Genomic DNA, 15,446 nt, shown 5'->3' on the forward strand with positions numbered 1-15,446 from the left:
AATAAGAGATAAAGTGCATAATTACATATTCAATACCACAATAGTTTTTAAGCTATTTGTCCCATGAGCTATATATTGCAAAGGTGAATGATGGAATTTTAAAGGTAGCACTCAAGCAATTTACTTTGGAATGGCGGAAACTACCATGTAGTAGGTAGGTATGGTGGACACAAATGGCATAGTGGTTGGCTCAAGTATTTTGGATGCATGAGAAGTATTACCTCTCGATACAAGGTTTAGGCTAGCAAGGCTTATTTGAAACAAACACAAGGATGAACCGGTGCAGCAAAACTCACATAAAATACATATTGAAAACATTATAAGACTCTACACCGTCTTCCTTGTTGTTCAAACTCAATACTAGAAATTATCTAGACCTTAGAGAAACCAAATATGCAAACCAAATTTTAACATGCTCTATGTATTTCTTCATTAATGGGTGCAAAGCATATGATGCAAGAGCTTAAACATGAGCACAACAATTGCCAAGTATCACATTACCCAAGACATTTATAGCAATTACTACATGTATCATTTTCCAATTCCAACCATATAACAATTTAACGAAGAAGAAACTTCGCCATGAATACTATGAGTAGAAACTAAGGACATACTTGTCCATATGCTACAGCGGAGCGTGTCTCTCTCCCATAAAGTGAATGCTAGGATCCATTTTATTCAAACAAAACAAAAACAAAAACAAACCGACGCTCCAAGAAAAGCACATAAGATGTGATGGAATAAAAATATAGTTTCAGGGGAGGAACCTGATAATGTTGTCGATGAAGAAGGGGATGCCTTGGGCATCCCCAAGCTTAGACGCTTGAGTCTTCTTGATATATGCAGGGGTGAACCACCGGGGCATCCCCAATCTTAGAGCTTTCACTCTCCTTGATCATGTTGCATCATACTCCTCTCTTGATCCTTGAAAACTTCCTCCACACCAAACTTAGAACAACTCATTAGAGGGTTAGTGACAATAAAAATTAACATGTTCAGAGGTGACACAATCATTCTTAACACTTCTGGACATTGCATAAAGCTACTGGACATTAATGGATCAAAGAAATTCATCCAACATAGCAAAAGAGGCAATGCGAAATAAAAGGCAGAATCTGTCAAAACAGAACAGTTCGTATTGACGAATTTTATTAGGCCACCAGACTTGCTCAAATGAAAATGATCAAATTGAATGAAAGTTGCGTACATATCTGAGGATCATGCACGTAAATTGGCTTAATTTTGTGAGCTACCTACAGGGAGGTAGACCCAGATTCGTGACAGCAAAGAAATCTGGAACTGCGCAGTAATCCAAATCTAGTATGAACTTTTCTATCAACGACTTTACTTGGCACAACAAAACACTAAACTAAGATAAGCAGAGGTTGCTACAGTAGTAAACAACTTCCAAGACACAAAATAAAAACAAAGTACTGTAGGTAAAAACATGGGTTGTCTCCCATAAGCGCTTTTCTTTAACGCCTTTCAGCTAGGCGCAGTAAGTGTGTATCAAGTATTATCAAGAGATGGTGTGTCAACCTTACCTTGGGCTTTACCCTTACCTTTCTTATTGTTTTTCTTTCCCTTTGATTTAGGAAATATATGATTTCCTCCTGGTGTAGAGGTGAATTCCAGGGTGCCTTCTCCCACATCAATGACTGCTCCCAATAGTTTCAGCAGGGATCTTCCGAGTGTGATTTTTCCTGTCCCTACGCATTCAATAACAAGATAATCAATGGATATTGTTCTTCCAAGAATGGTTGTATGCACACCTGCAGCTATTCCCTTAGGAATTATAACAGAGTTATCAATGAGAGTTATTTCTTCTCCTCCTTTATCGACTCCCCAAAGTTTCAAAGATTTATAAATGCTCTCAGGCATAAGGCAAAATTCAGACATAATATCACAGTTGGCACGAAGAGTTCGATCACCGATAACAATTTTAACAGTAGGATCCCACAATGAAAGTTTAGAGTTCACTAAAACTTGTTCAAGACGATTACGAACATGGCAATAGTTATCATCCAAGCGAGATGTACTTATCTCGAGATTGTTTAATCTATTATAAATGCTAGTGAGGGCTGAATCAAAGTTATTAGCTGAATCATGTGATGCAACCAACTTCTTTATGGCATTAAAAGCTTGATCCCCATTGCAATGAAGGAAATCTCCTCCCACTAAAGTATCCAAAGCATATCTATAGCGAATCATAATACCAAAATAAAAATTACTAAGGAGCAAACTTAGAGTCATTTGAGGTTCAGTTTTACGATAAGAAGTAAAAATTCTAGACCAAGCATCCTTAAAACTCTCCTCATCCCCTTGTTTAAAGGTGAAGACTAATTCTTCAGGCGAAGAAGTAACAGGTTCAGAGCTAGACATGGTAACAAAAGTAACTAATTTTTTTTGTATTTTTAATATAGAGTGCAAGACAATAAATAAAGCAAACTAGATAAAGTAAATGCAAGTAACTAATTTTTTTGTGTTTTTGATATAGCAAACAAGATAGCAAATAAAGTAAAACTAGCAACTAATTTTTTGTATTTTGATTTAGTGCAGCAAACAAAGTAGTAAATAAAACTAAGCAAGACAAAAACAAAGTAAAGAGATTGAGAAGTGGAGACTCCCCTTGCAGCGTGTCTTGATCTCCCCGGCAACGGCGCCAGAAAAAGAGCTTGATGGCGTGTTACTCACACGTTCGTTGGGAACCCCAAGAGGAAGGTATGATGCGCACAGCAGCAAGTTTTCCCTCAGAAAGAAACCAAGGTTTATCGAACCAGGAGGAGCCAAGAAGCACGTTGAAGGTTGATGGCGGCGGGATGTAGTGCGGCGCAACACCAGGGATTCCGGCGCCAACGTGGAACCTGCACAACACAACCAAAGTACTTTGCCCCAACGAAACAGTGAGGTTGTCAATCTCACCGGCTTGCTGTAACAAAGGATTAACCGTATTGTGTGGAAGATGATTGTTTGCAGAAAACAGTAGAAACGATTGCAGTAGATTGTATTTCAAGATAGAGAATTGGACCGGGGTCCACAGTTCACTAGAGGTGTCTCTCCCATAAGATAAACAGCATGTTGGGTGAACAAATTACAGTTGGGCAATTGACAAATAAAGAGGGCATGACCATGCACATACATATTATGATGAGTATAGTGAGATTTAATTGGGCATTACGACAAAGTACATAGACCGCCATCCAACTGCATCTATGCCTAAAAAGTCCACCTTCAGGTTATCATCCGAACCCCCTCCAGTATTAAGTTGCTAACAACAGACAATTGCATTAAGTATTGCGCGTAATGTAACTAGTAACTACATCCTTGAACATAGCACTAATGTTTTATCCCTAGTGGCAACAGCACATCCACAACCTTAGAACTTTCCGTCATCGTCCCGAGATATCAATGGAGGCATGAACCCACTATCGAGCATAAATACTCCCTCTTGGAGTTACAAGCATCTACTTGGCCAGAGCATCTACTAGTAACGGAGAGCATGCAAGATCATAAACAACACATAGACATAACTTTGATAATCAACATAACAAGTATTCTCTATTCATCGAATCCCAACAAACGCAACATATAGAATTACAGATAAATGATCTTGATCATGTTAGGCAGCTCACAAGATCCGACAATGAAGCACAATGGGGAGAAGACAACCATCTAGCTACTGCTATGGACCCATAGTCCAGGGGTAGACTACTCACACATCACTCCGGAGGCGACCATGGCGGCGTAGAGTCCTCCGGGAGATGATTCCCCTCTCCGGCAGGGTGCCGGAGGCGATCTCCTGGATCCCCCAAGATGGGATCGGCGGCGGCGGCGTCTCTGGAAGGTTTTCCGTATCGTGGCTCTCCGTACTGGGGGTTTCGCAACGGAGGCTTTAAGTAGGCGGAAGGGCAGGTCAGGAGGCGGCACGAGGGCCCCACACCACAGGGCCGTACGGCCAAGGGGGGGCCGCGCCGCCCTAGGGTGTGGCCCCCTCGTGGCCCCTCTTCGTCTCCTCTTCGGACTTCTGGAAGCTTCGTGGCAAAATAGGACTCTGGGCGTTGATTTCGTTCAATTCCGAGAATATTTCGTTACTAGGATTTCTGAAACCAAAAACAGCAGAAAACAGCAACTGGCACTTCGGCATCTTGTTAATAGGTTAGTTCCAGAAAATGCACGAATATGACATAAAGTGTGCATAAAACATGTAGATAACATCAATAATGTGGCATGGAACATAAGAAATTATCGATACGTCGGAGACGTATCAGGCACTATTAGTATACTATGCATGAGGCTTGCAACTTGTAAGATATAATTTACATGATACATATGCTGTATTACTACCGTTGACAAAATTGTTTCTTGTTTTCAAAACCAAAGCTCTAGCACAAATATAGCAATCGATGCTTTCCTCTTTGAAGGACCATTCTTTTACTTTTATTGTTGAGTCAGTTCACCTATTTCTCTCCACCTCAAGAAGCAAACACTTGTGTGAACTGTGCATTGATTCCTACATACTTGCATATTGCACTTATTATATTACTTTGCATTGACAACTATCCATGAGATATACATGTTACAAGTTGAAAGCAACCGCTGAAACTTAATCTTCCTTTGTGTTGCTTCAATGCCTTTACTGTGAATTATTGCTTTATGAGTTAACTCTTATGCAAGACTTATTGATGCTTGTCTTGAAGTACTATTCATGAAAAGTCTTTGCTATATGAATCATTTGTTTACTCATGTCATTACCATTGTTTTGATCGCTGCATTCATTACATATTCTTACAATAGTATGATCAAGGTTATGATGGCATGTCACTCCAGAAATTATCTTTGTTATCGTTTACCTGCTCGGGACGAGCAGAAACTAAGCTTGGGGATGCTGATACGTCTCCGACGTATTGATAATTTCTTATGTTCCATGCCACATTATTGATGATATCTACATGTTATATGCACATTTTATGTCATATTTATGCGTTTTCTGGAACTAACCTATTGACGAGATGCCGAAGGGCCAGTTGCTGTTTTCTGCTGTTTTTTGTTTCAGAAATCCTAGTAAGGAAATATTCTCGGGATTGGACGAAATCAACGCCCAGGGGCCTATTTTCACCGGAAGCATCCAGAACACCCGAGAGCCGCCAGAGGGGGGCCACAGGGGCCCCAGATGATAGGCCGGCGCGGCCCAGGCCCTGGCCGCGCCGCCCTATGGTGTCGTCGCCCCGTTGACCTTCTGACGCCGCCTCTTCGCCTATAAAAAGGTCCTCGACCTAAAACCTCGATACGAAAAGGCCACGGTACGAGAAACCTTCCAGAGCCGCCGCCATCGCGAAGCCAAGATCTGGGGGACATGAGTCTCTGTTCCGGCACGCCGCCGGGACGGGGAAGTGCCCCCGGAAGGCTTCTCCATCAACACCACCGCCATCTCCATCAACGCTGCTGTCTCCCATGAGGAGGGAGTAGTTCTCCATCGAGGCTCGGGGCTGTACCGGTAGCTATGTGGTTCATCTCTCTCCCTATGTACTTCAATACAATAATCTCATGAGCTGCCTTACATGATTGAGATTCATATGATGATGCTTGTAATCTAGATGTCGTTATGCTAGTCAAGTGAATTTTACTTATGTGATCTCCGGAGACTCCTTGTCCCACGTGTGTAAAGGTGACAGTGTGTGCACCGTGTGGGTCTCTTAGGCTATATTTCACATAATACTTATTCACTGTTATGGATGGCATAGTGAAGTGCTTATTTATATCTCTTTATGATTGCAATGTGTTTTGTATCACAATTTATCTATGTGCTACTCTAGTGATGTTATTAAAGTAGTTTATTCCTCCTGCACGGTGTAATGGTGACAGTGTGTGCATCCATGTTAGTACTTGGTGTAGGCTATGATTATGATCTCTTATAGATTATGAAGTTAACTATTGCTATGATGGTATTGATGTGATCTATTCCTCCTACATAGTGTGAAGGTGACAGTGTGCATGCTATGTTAGTACTTGGTTTAGTCGTGTTGATCTTTCATGCACTCTAAGGTTATTTAAATATGAACATTGAATTGTGGAGCTTGTTAACTCCGGCATTGAGGGTTCGTGTAATCCTACGCAATGGTGTTCATCATCCAACAAGAGTGTAGAGTATGCATTTATTTATTCTGTTATGTGATCAATGTTGAGAGTGTCCACTAGTGAAAGTATGATCCCTAGGCCTTGTTCCTAAATACTGCTATCGCTGCTTGTTTACTATTTTACTGCGTTACTACTGCTGCGTTACTACTGCTTGTTTACTGTCCTGGATAGCAAAGCACTTTTCTGGTGCCGTTGCTACTGCTCATACTTATTCATACCACCTGTATTTCACTATCTCTTCGCCGAACTAGTGCACCTATTAGGTGTGTTGGGGACACAAGAGACTTCTTGCTTTGTGGTTGCAGGGTTGCATCAGAGGGATATCTTTGACCTCTTCCTCCCTGAGTTCGATAAACCTTGGGTGATCCACTTAAGGGAAAACTTGCTGCTGTTCTACAAACCTCTGCTCTTGGAGGCCCAACACTGTCTACAGGAAAAGGAGGGGGGCGTAGACATCAATGATCATCCAAGTAGTCAGTCCATGGGTTGGGCAATTTTTAACCAAAGATTTCATTCTTTCCCAAGCTTGTGCAACATGCTCATTATCCAATTGTTTAAAATTCATTATGCTACTTCTCAAAGATATAATTTTAGCAGGAGGATAATATCTACCAATAAAAGCATTCTTGCATTTAGTCCATGAATCAATACTATTCTTAGGCAGAGATAGCAACCAATCTTTAGCTCTTCCTCTTAATGAGAAAGGGAACAATTTTAATTTTATAATGTCACCATCTACATATTTATACTTTTGCATTTCACACAATTCAACAAAATTATTGAGATGGGCAGCAGCATCATCAGAACTAACACCAGAAAATTGCTCTCTCATAACAAGATTCAGTAAAGCAGGTTTAATTTCAAAGAATTCTGCTGTAGTAGCAGGTGGAGCAATAGGTGTGCATAAGAAATCATTATTATTTGTGGTTTTGAAGTCACACAACTTAGTATTTTCAGGAGTACCCATTTTAGCAACAGTAAATAAAGCAAACTAGATAAAGTAAATGCAAGTAACTAATTTTTTTGTGTTTTTGATATAGCAAACAAGATAGCAAATAAAGTAAAACTAGCAACTAATTTTTTTGTGTTTTGTTTTAGTGCAGCAAACAAAGTAGTAAATAAGATAAAGCAAGAAAAAAACAAAGTAAAGAGATTGGAATGTGGAGACTCCCCTTGCAGCGTGTCTTGATCTCCCCGGCAACGGCGCCAGAAAAAGATTTGCTGGCGTGTAGTTGATGTGGGAGTTAGAAATCTTTGTGGTGTAACTTTTCTTCAGATCCCTGGCAACGGCGCCAGAAAAAGAGCTTGATACGCATACAGCACGCGTCCGTTGGGAACACCAAGAGGAAGGTGTGATGCGTACAGCGGCAAGTTTTCCCTCAGTAAGAAACCAAGGTTTATCGAACCAGTAGGAGCCAAGAAGCACGTTGAAGGTTGATGGCGGCGAGATGTAGTGCGGCGCAACACCAGGGATTCCGGCGCCAACGTGGAACCTGCACAACACAACCAAAGTACTTTGCCCCAACGAAACAGTGAGGTTGTCAATCTCACCGGCTTGCTGTAACAAAGGATTAGATGTATAGTGTGGATGATGATTGTTTGCAGAAAACAGTAGAACAAGTATTGCAGTAGATTGTATTCGATTAAAAGAATGGACCGGGGTCCATAGTTCACTAGTGGTGTCTCTCCCATAAGATAAATAGCATGTTGGGTGAACAAATTACAGTTGGGCAATTGACAAATAGAGAGGGCATGACCAAGCACATACATGATATGATCAATATTGTGAGATTTAATTGGGCATTACGACAAAGTACATAGACCGCTATCCAGCATGCATCTATGCCTAAAAAGTTCACCTTCAGGTTATCATCCGAACCCCTTCCAGTATTAAGTTGAAAACAACAGACAATTGCATTAAGTATGGTGCGTAATGTAATCAATAACTACATCCTCGGACATAGCATCAATGTTTTATCCCTAGTGGCAACAACACATCCACAACCTTAGAACTTTCTGTCACTGTCCCAGATTTAATGGAGGCATGAACCCACTATCGAGCATAAATACTCCCTCTTGGAGTTACTAGCAAAAACTTGGCCAGAGCCTCTACTAATAATGGAGAGCATGCAAGATCATAAACAACACATAAGTAATAGATTGATAATCAACATAGCATAGTATTCTCTATCCATCGGATCCCAACAAACACAACATATAGCATTACAGATAGATGATCTTGATCATGTTAGGCAGCTCACAAGACCCGAAAATGAAGCATAATTAGGAGAAGACGACCATCTAGCTACTGCTATGGACCCATAGTCCAGGGGTGAACTACTCACTCATCACTCCGGAGGCGACCATGGCGGTGAAGAGTCCTTCGGGAGATGATTCCCCTCTCCGGCAGGGTGCCGGAGGCGATCTCCTGAATCCCCCGAGATGGGATTGGCGGCGGCGTCTCTGGAAGGTTTTCCGTATCGTGGCTCTCGGTACTGGGGGTTTCGCGACGAAGGCTATAAGTAGGCGGAGGAGATAGGTCAGGGGGCCACACGAGGGCCCCACACAACAGGCCGGCGCGGCCAAGGGCTGGGCCGCGCCGCCCTAGTGTGTCGCCAGCTCGTGGCCCCACTTCGTATCATCTTCGGTCTTCTGGAAGCTTCGTGGAAAAATAGGCCCCTGGGCGTTGATTTCGTCCAATTCCGAGAATATTTCCTTACTAGGATTTCTGAAACCAAAAACAGCAGAAAATAGCAACTGGCTCTTCGGCATCTCGTTAATAGGTTAGTGCCGGAAAATGCATAAATATGACATAAAGTATGCATAAAACATGTAGATATCATCAATAATGTGGCATGGAACATAAGAAATTATCGATACGTCGGAGACGTATCACACCATATGAGAGAGAGGTTCCTCTTGCACATCCTAATCACTAGGTGCCGACATCATGGACCGCCTTCATTGCTATGCGCCAGGAGATTCGAGACTCTACAATGCATCAACAGCTGGAAGATGATCTAGTGGAGCACATATGGACGCTCGGAGGCAACGCCAACGCCGACGCCAACTAGTCTGTCTTAATTTGTTTCAAAACTTGTGAAATTTTGTGCTTCATTTGTTTCAGCACTTGTTAAACATTGTACTGATTTTCGCCGAATTTCTTTCAGCAATTGTATGACTCTTGTTCGCCGAACTTGTTAAATTTTATGTCGAATTTGTTTGAAATATGTCAAATGGGCGAGGTTGGGGTTTTCCTGCCGGGGGGGGGGGGGGCGGCTGGAACTTCGGCGCTCTCCAGGCCAAATTTTCCTCCAATCCGGACGAAAATTTCTCCGGATTTGGGCATGGGGAGCGCCAGTGGAGATGCTCTAAAGAGTGAAATTCTCGGGAGGAAGAGATGGCTTATGGAGTGAGGCGGGACGGACCGGACGCGACGTGGACGTGGCCGTTGCCGCCGCTGCGCGCGATGAGGAAGATCGACGATGCGACGACGAAGAGGAAGACGAGGACCACCACCGGTGGCACCGTGCCGGAGCCGCGCCTCGCTCCGCCCCCAGCGCCCGCGGTCGTGTACGGGAGCCGCTTCGGGGTCGCCATTGATACGTCCAATTTGCATCACTATTTTATATCATAATTTGCTGTTATTCATTGATATATTTCATATTTGGAGATGATACTTATGTTATTTCGTCTATTTTGCATGTTTCATGATTATTGGAGGATCACGCACCGGAGTCAGGATTCTGCTGGAAAAAGCACCGTCAGAACGCAATATTTCAGAAGATCAACAATTGACGAAAGTTATATGAAAAATCCTATTTTTCCAGAAGATGACGAGAGCCAGAAGGAGGAGCCGAGGAGGGCCACCATGGGCCCCCATCATAGGCCGGCGCGGGCCCTGCCCTGGCCGCGCCACCTTGTGGGGAGGGGGCCCACAGCCCCCTCTGGCCTCCTCTCCTTCGCGTATTTCTTCGTCCCGAAAACCTAAGCTCCGGGGGGTAAGTCGCGAAGAGTCACAGCCGCCTCTGCGGGGCGGAGAACACCAGAGAGAAAAGAGCTCTCCGGCAGGCTGAGATCCGCCGGGGAAATTCCCTCCCGGAGGGGGAAATCTACGCCATTGTCACCGTCATCGAGCTGGACATCATCTCCATCACCATCATCATCATCTCCATCATCATCACCGCCGTCTCCACCGCTGCACATCGTCATCGCTGTAACAATTTGGGTTTGATCTTGATTGTTTGATAGGGGAAACTCTCCCGGTGTTGATTTCTACTTGTTATTGATGCTATTGAGTGAAACCGTTGGACCAAGGTTTATGTTCAGATTGTTATTCATCATCATATCACCTCTGATCATGTTCCATATGATGTCTCGTGAGTAGTTCGTTTAGTTCTTGAGGACATGGGTGAAGTCTAAATGTTAGTAGTGAAGTATGGTTGAGTAATATTCAATGTTATGATATTTAAGTTGTGGTGTTATTCTTCTAGTGGTGTCGTGTGAACGTCGACTACACGACACTTCACCTTTATGGGCCTAGGGGAATGCATCTTGTACTCGTTTGCCAATTGCGGGGTTGCCGGAGTGACAGAAACCTGAGCCCCCGTTGGTATATCGATGCAGGAGGGATAGCAGGATCTCAGAGTTTAAGGCTGTGGTTAGATTTATCTTAATTACTTTCTTGTAGTTGCGGATGCTTGCAAGGGGTATAATCACAAGTATGTATTAGTCCTAGGAAGGGCGGTACATTAGCATAGGTTCACCCACACAACACTTATCAAAACAATGAAGATTAATTAGCCGTATGTAGCGAAAGCACTAGACTAAAATCCCGTGTGTCCTCAAGAACGTTTGGTTATTATAAGTAAACAAACCGGCTTGTCCTTTGTGCTAAAAAGGATTGGGCCACTCGCTGCAATTATTACTCTCGCACTTTACTTACTCGTACTTTATTCATCTGCTACATCAAAACCCCCTGAATACTTGTCTGTGAGCATTTACAGTGAATCCTTCATCGAAACTGCTTGTCAACACCTTCTGCTCCTCGTTGGGATCGACATTCTTACTTATCGAAGATACTACGATACACCCCCTATATTGAGGGTCATCAAGACTATTTTCTGGCGCCGTTGCCGGGGAGTGAAGCGCTATTGGTAAGTGGAATTGGTAAGGGAAATTTCTACTGTTTGTGCTGATTTTATTTCTGCCTGCTGCCATAATTCATTATGGAGAGATCTTCTCTTGAGTTTTTATTTGGAAAATCTACTACTACTGCAAAGGTAGTGGATGAGGCGCCAGGTGAGGAAGAAATACCATACAAAATACCTATGAAAATTATTGAACGTGTAGTGGATAACCGTTATACAGGGGATGGAACTGTCCACCCTGGAGATCATTTACTGTTCTTGCATGAATTATGCGGTTTATTCAAGTGTGCAGGTATTGCTATGGATGAAGTGAGGAAGAAACTATTCTCTATATCGCTGTCTGGTAAAGCGGCGCATTGGTATAAATTACTGGATAATGGGGATTCTCTTGAATGGAATGATATTGTGCCCCGGTTTTATTCTAAGTTCTATCCTCCAGGTGAAATTCATAAGGATCGGAACCGCATATATAATTTTTGGCCTCATGATGGAGAGAGTATTGCCCAAGCGTGGGGGAGATTGAAGTCTTTAATGCTCAAATGCCCCATTCATGAGCTTCCTGGTAATGTTATTATTGATAATGTCTATGCAAGACTTTCTTTTCAAGACAAGACCTTGCTGGATACTTCTTGTTCTGGATCATTTACGCGCAACAAAGAAGAGTTTAAAAGGGACCTTCTTAATCGGATTCAGGAAAATACTGAAGGATGTGAGAACGACAAAGATAGAGAATCAGGTATAAATTATGATTATAAATGCATTGAAGCTTTTATGGATACTGATAAATTTCGTAATATGAGTGCTACTTATGGTCTTGATTCTCAAGTTGCTGCAAATCTTTATAAAGCTTTTGCCTCTCATTATGAATTGCCTAAGAAGAATTTTGATAAGTATCATGAACCATATAAAGATAAAATTGATTCACATATAAATAAATGTGTTGTAGTTGAAACTGTTGATCATGTTATTCCTGAAGCTTATATTGAAAAAACTCCTTTCCCTGCTAAAATTAAGGAGTACTCTGTTATAAATAGTGCGGTTCATAAAAGTGAAAAGAAACCTATAGAACCTGAAGAACAAATAAAGGTTGAACCTGTTGTTGCAATAGTTAAAGATCTTGTGATTGAAAATGTGGAGGATGGTCATATTATTTTCTGTGAAGATGCTTCTAATATTGTTTCACATCCTAATAAGTCTAGAAAAGCTAGTGTTCCTATGCTATCTGTTAGAATTGGAGATCATTGTTATTATGGTTTATGTGATATTGGTGCTCGCATTAGTGCTATTCCTTATGAGCTTTACACGGAGATTATGCACGAAATTGGTTCTTGTGAACTTGAAGATATTGATGTGGTTATTCGGCTGGCTAATAGAGAAACTATCTCTCCAATTGGTATTGTTCGAGATGTGGAAGTTCTATGTGGTAAGATTAAATATCCTGCTGACTTTTTGGTACTTGGTTCTGCTGCTAGTAAATATTGTCCTATCATTTTTGGTAGACCTTTTCTAAATACTTGTGGAGCTATTATAGATTGCAAGAAAGAGAAAATTTTGACTAAATTTGCTGGTGAATCTTATGAGTTTAACTTCTCTAAATTTGCCAAAACCCCTTATAAAATTGATTCGCCTAATAATGATTTTAAAGTTGAACAGTGTGCATCTATTGCTCTTGCTCCTAATAATCCTTTGCAGCAACATTTGGAGAATAGTGAGAGTGAAGTTTTTAGGGAAGAAAGAGATGAGCTTGATGAAATTTTCCTTCGTCAACCTATTCTTAAGCATGATTTACCGGTAGAAGATCTGGGTACAACACCACCACCAAAGGAAGATCCTGTCTTTGATTTAAAACCATCGCCTGATAATCTTAAATATGCTCATATTGATGATAAGAAAATATATCCTGTTATTATTAGTTCTAAGCTTTCAGAGTTTGAAGAAGAAAGGTTATTGGAAATACTGAAGAAGCACCGAGGAGCTATTGGCTACACACTTGATGACTTGAAGGGGATTTCTCCCTCTATATGCCAACACGCCATTAATATGGAAGATGATGCAAAGCCTGTTGTTGAACCTCAGCGTCATCTAATTCCTAAGATGAAGGATGTGGTAAGAAACGAGGTATTAAGACTTCTTGAAGCTGGTATTATATATCCTATTGCTGATAGTAGATGGGTTAGTCCTGTGCATTGTGTTCCTAAGAAAGGGGGAATGACTGTTGTGCCTAATGATAATGATGAGTTCATACCTCAAAGAGTAGTTGTAGGTTATAGAATGTGCATTGATTATCGAAAAGTTAATAAAGTTACTAAGAAAGATCATTACCCTTTGCCTTTTATTGATCAAATGTTAGAAAGGTTGTCTAAGAATACTCACTTTTGCTTTCTTGATGGTTATTCTGGGTTTTCACAAATTGCTGTTAAAACTAAGGATCAAGAGAAAACCACTTTCACTTGTCCCTATGGAACTTATGCTTATAGACGTATGCCTTTTGGTTTACGTAATGCTCCTGCTACTTTTCAAAGATGCATGTCTGCTATTTTTCATGGCTTTTGCGAGAGTATTGTAGAGGTATTCATGGATGATTTTTCTGTCTATGGGAATTCTTTTGATAATTGCTTGCGGAACCTTGATAAAGTTTTGCAGAGATGTGAAGAAACTAACCTTGTTCTTAATTGGGAGAAATGCCACTTTATGGTTAATGAAGGAATTGTATTGGGACATAAAATTTCCGAGAGAGGTATTGAAGTTGATATAGCTAAAGTTGAAGCAATTGAGAAGATGCCCTATCCTAGGGATGTTAAAGGTATTCGTAGTGTTCTTGGTCATGCTGGGTTTTATAAGAGGTTTATTAAAGACTTCTCCAAGATTTCAAAGCCTCTTACTAATCTTCTTCAAAAAGATGTACCTTTTGTTTTTGATGATGATTGTAAGGAAGCTTTTGAAACTCTAAAGAAAGCCTTAACAACTGCTCCTATAGTTGAACCTCCTGATTGGAACTTACCATTTGATATTATGTGTGATACTAGTGATTTTGCTGTAGGCGCTGTTCTTGGACAGCGAGTAGATAAAAAATTGAATGTTATTCATTATGCTAGTAAAACCCTTGATGCTGCTCAAAGAAATTATGCTACTACTGAAAAAGAATTGTTAGATGTAGTCTTTGCTTGTGATAAGTTTAGATCCTATATTGTTGATTCAAAAGTTACTATACATACTGATCATGCTGCAATCAGATACCTAATGCAAAAGAAAGATGCTAAGCCAAGGCTTATTAGATGGGTACTTCTGTTGCAAGAATTCGATTTACATATTGTAGATAGGAAAGGTGCTGATAATCCTGTTGCTGATAATTTGTCTAGATTGGAAAATATTGCTTATGATCCTGTTCCTGTTAATGATAGTTTTCCGAATGAACAATTGGCTGTAATAAAGGTGAGCTCGCGAGATAGCCCTTGGTATGCTGATTATGCTAACTTTATTGTTTCCAAGTACTTGCCTCCAACCTTTTCAGCTCAGCAAAGGAGGAAATTATTTTATGACTTGAGGCATTATTTCTGGGATGACCCACACTTATATAAAGAAGGAGTGGATGGTATTCTGCGAAGATGTGTTCCCGAATATGAACAGCAAGAGATATTGAGTAAATGTCATGGTAGTGCTTATGGAGGACATCACGCCGGAGAAAGAACCGCGCAAAAGGTTCTACAATCAAGTTTTTATTGGCCAACTCTCTTCAAAGATGCAAGGAAGTTTATCTTATCTTGTGATGAATGCCAAAGGGTTGGTAATATCTCCAGACGCAATGAAATGCCTATGAATTATACTCTTGTTATTGAACCATTTGATTGTTGGGGATTTGACTTCATGGGACCTTTTCCCTCTTCAGAAGGTAACACTCATATACTTGTTGCTGTTGATTATGTTACTAAATGGGTGGAAGCCATACCTACAAAAAGTGCTGATGGTGAGACTTCTTTAAGAATGCTTTTAGATATTATTTTTCCTAGATTTGGAGTTCCTAGATATATTATGACTGATGGAGGTTCTCATTTTACTCATGGTGGTTTTAGAAAAACTCTTGCTAAATATGGTATTAATCATAGAATTGCTTCTGCCTATCATCCGCAAACTAGTGGGCAAGTAGAATTATCAAATAGAGAG

General features: G+C 41.1%; 1 long non-coding RNA gene across 1 annotated transcript in view; it reads right to left on the minus strand.

Moving 5' to 3' along the window:
- LOC139831126 (uncharacterized) overlaps positions 1-9,671 on the minus strand; it is a 51,240-nt gene extending 41,569 nt beyond the window's left edge. The window contains exon 1 of the long non-coding RNA XR_011745735.1: positions 9,564-9,671. This is a non-coding gene — a long non-coding RNA (uncharacterized lncRNA). The remainder of the gene's footprint in view (positions 1-9,563) is intronic.
- Between the last annotated feature and the right edge of the window lie 5,775 nt (positions 9,672-15,446).

This window comes from Lolium perenne, chromosome 5 (assembly GCF_019359855.2).
Source record: "Lolium perenne isolate Kyuss_39 chromosome 5, Kyuss_2.0, whole genome shotgun sequence".
NCBI lineage: Eukaryota > Viridiplantae > Streptophyta > Magnoliopsida > Poales > Poaceae > Lolium > Lolium perenne.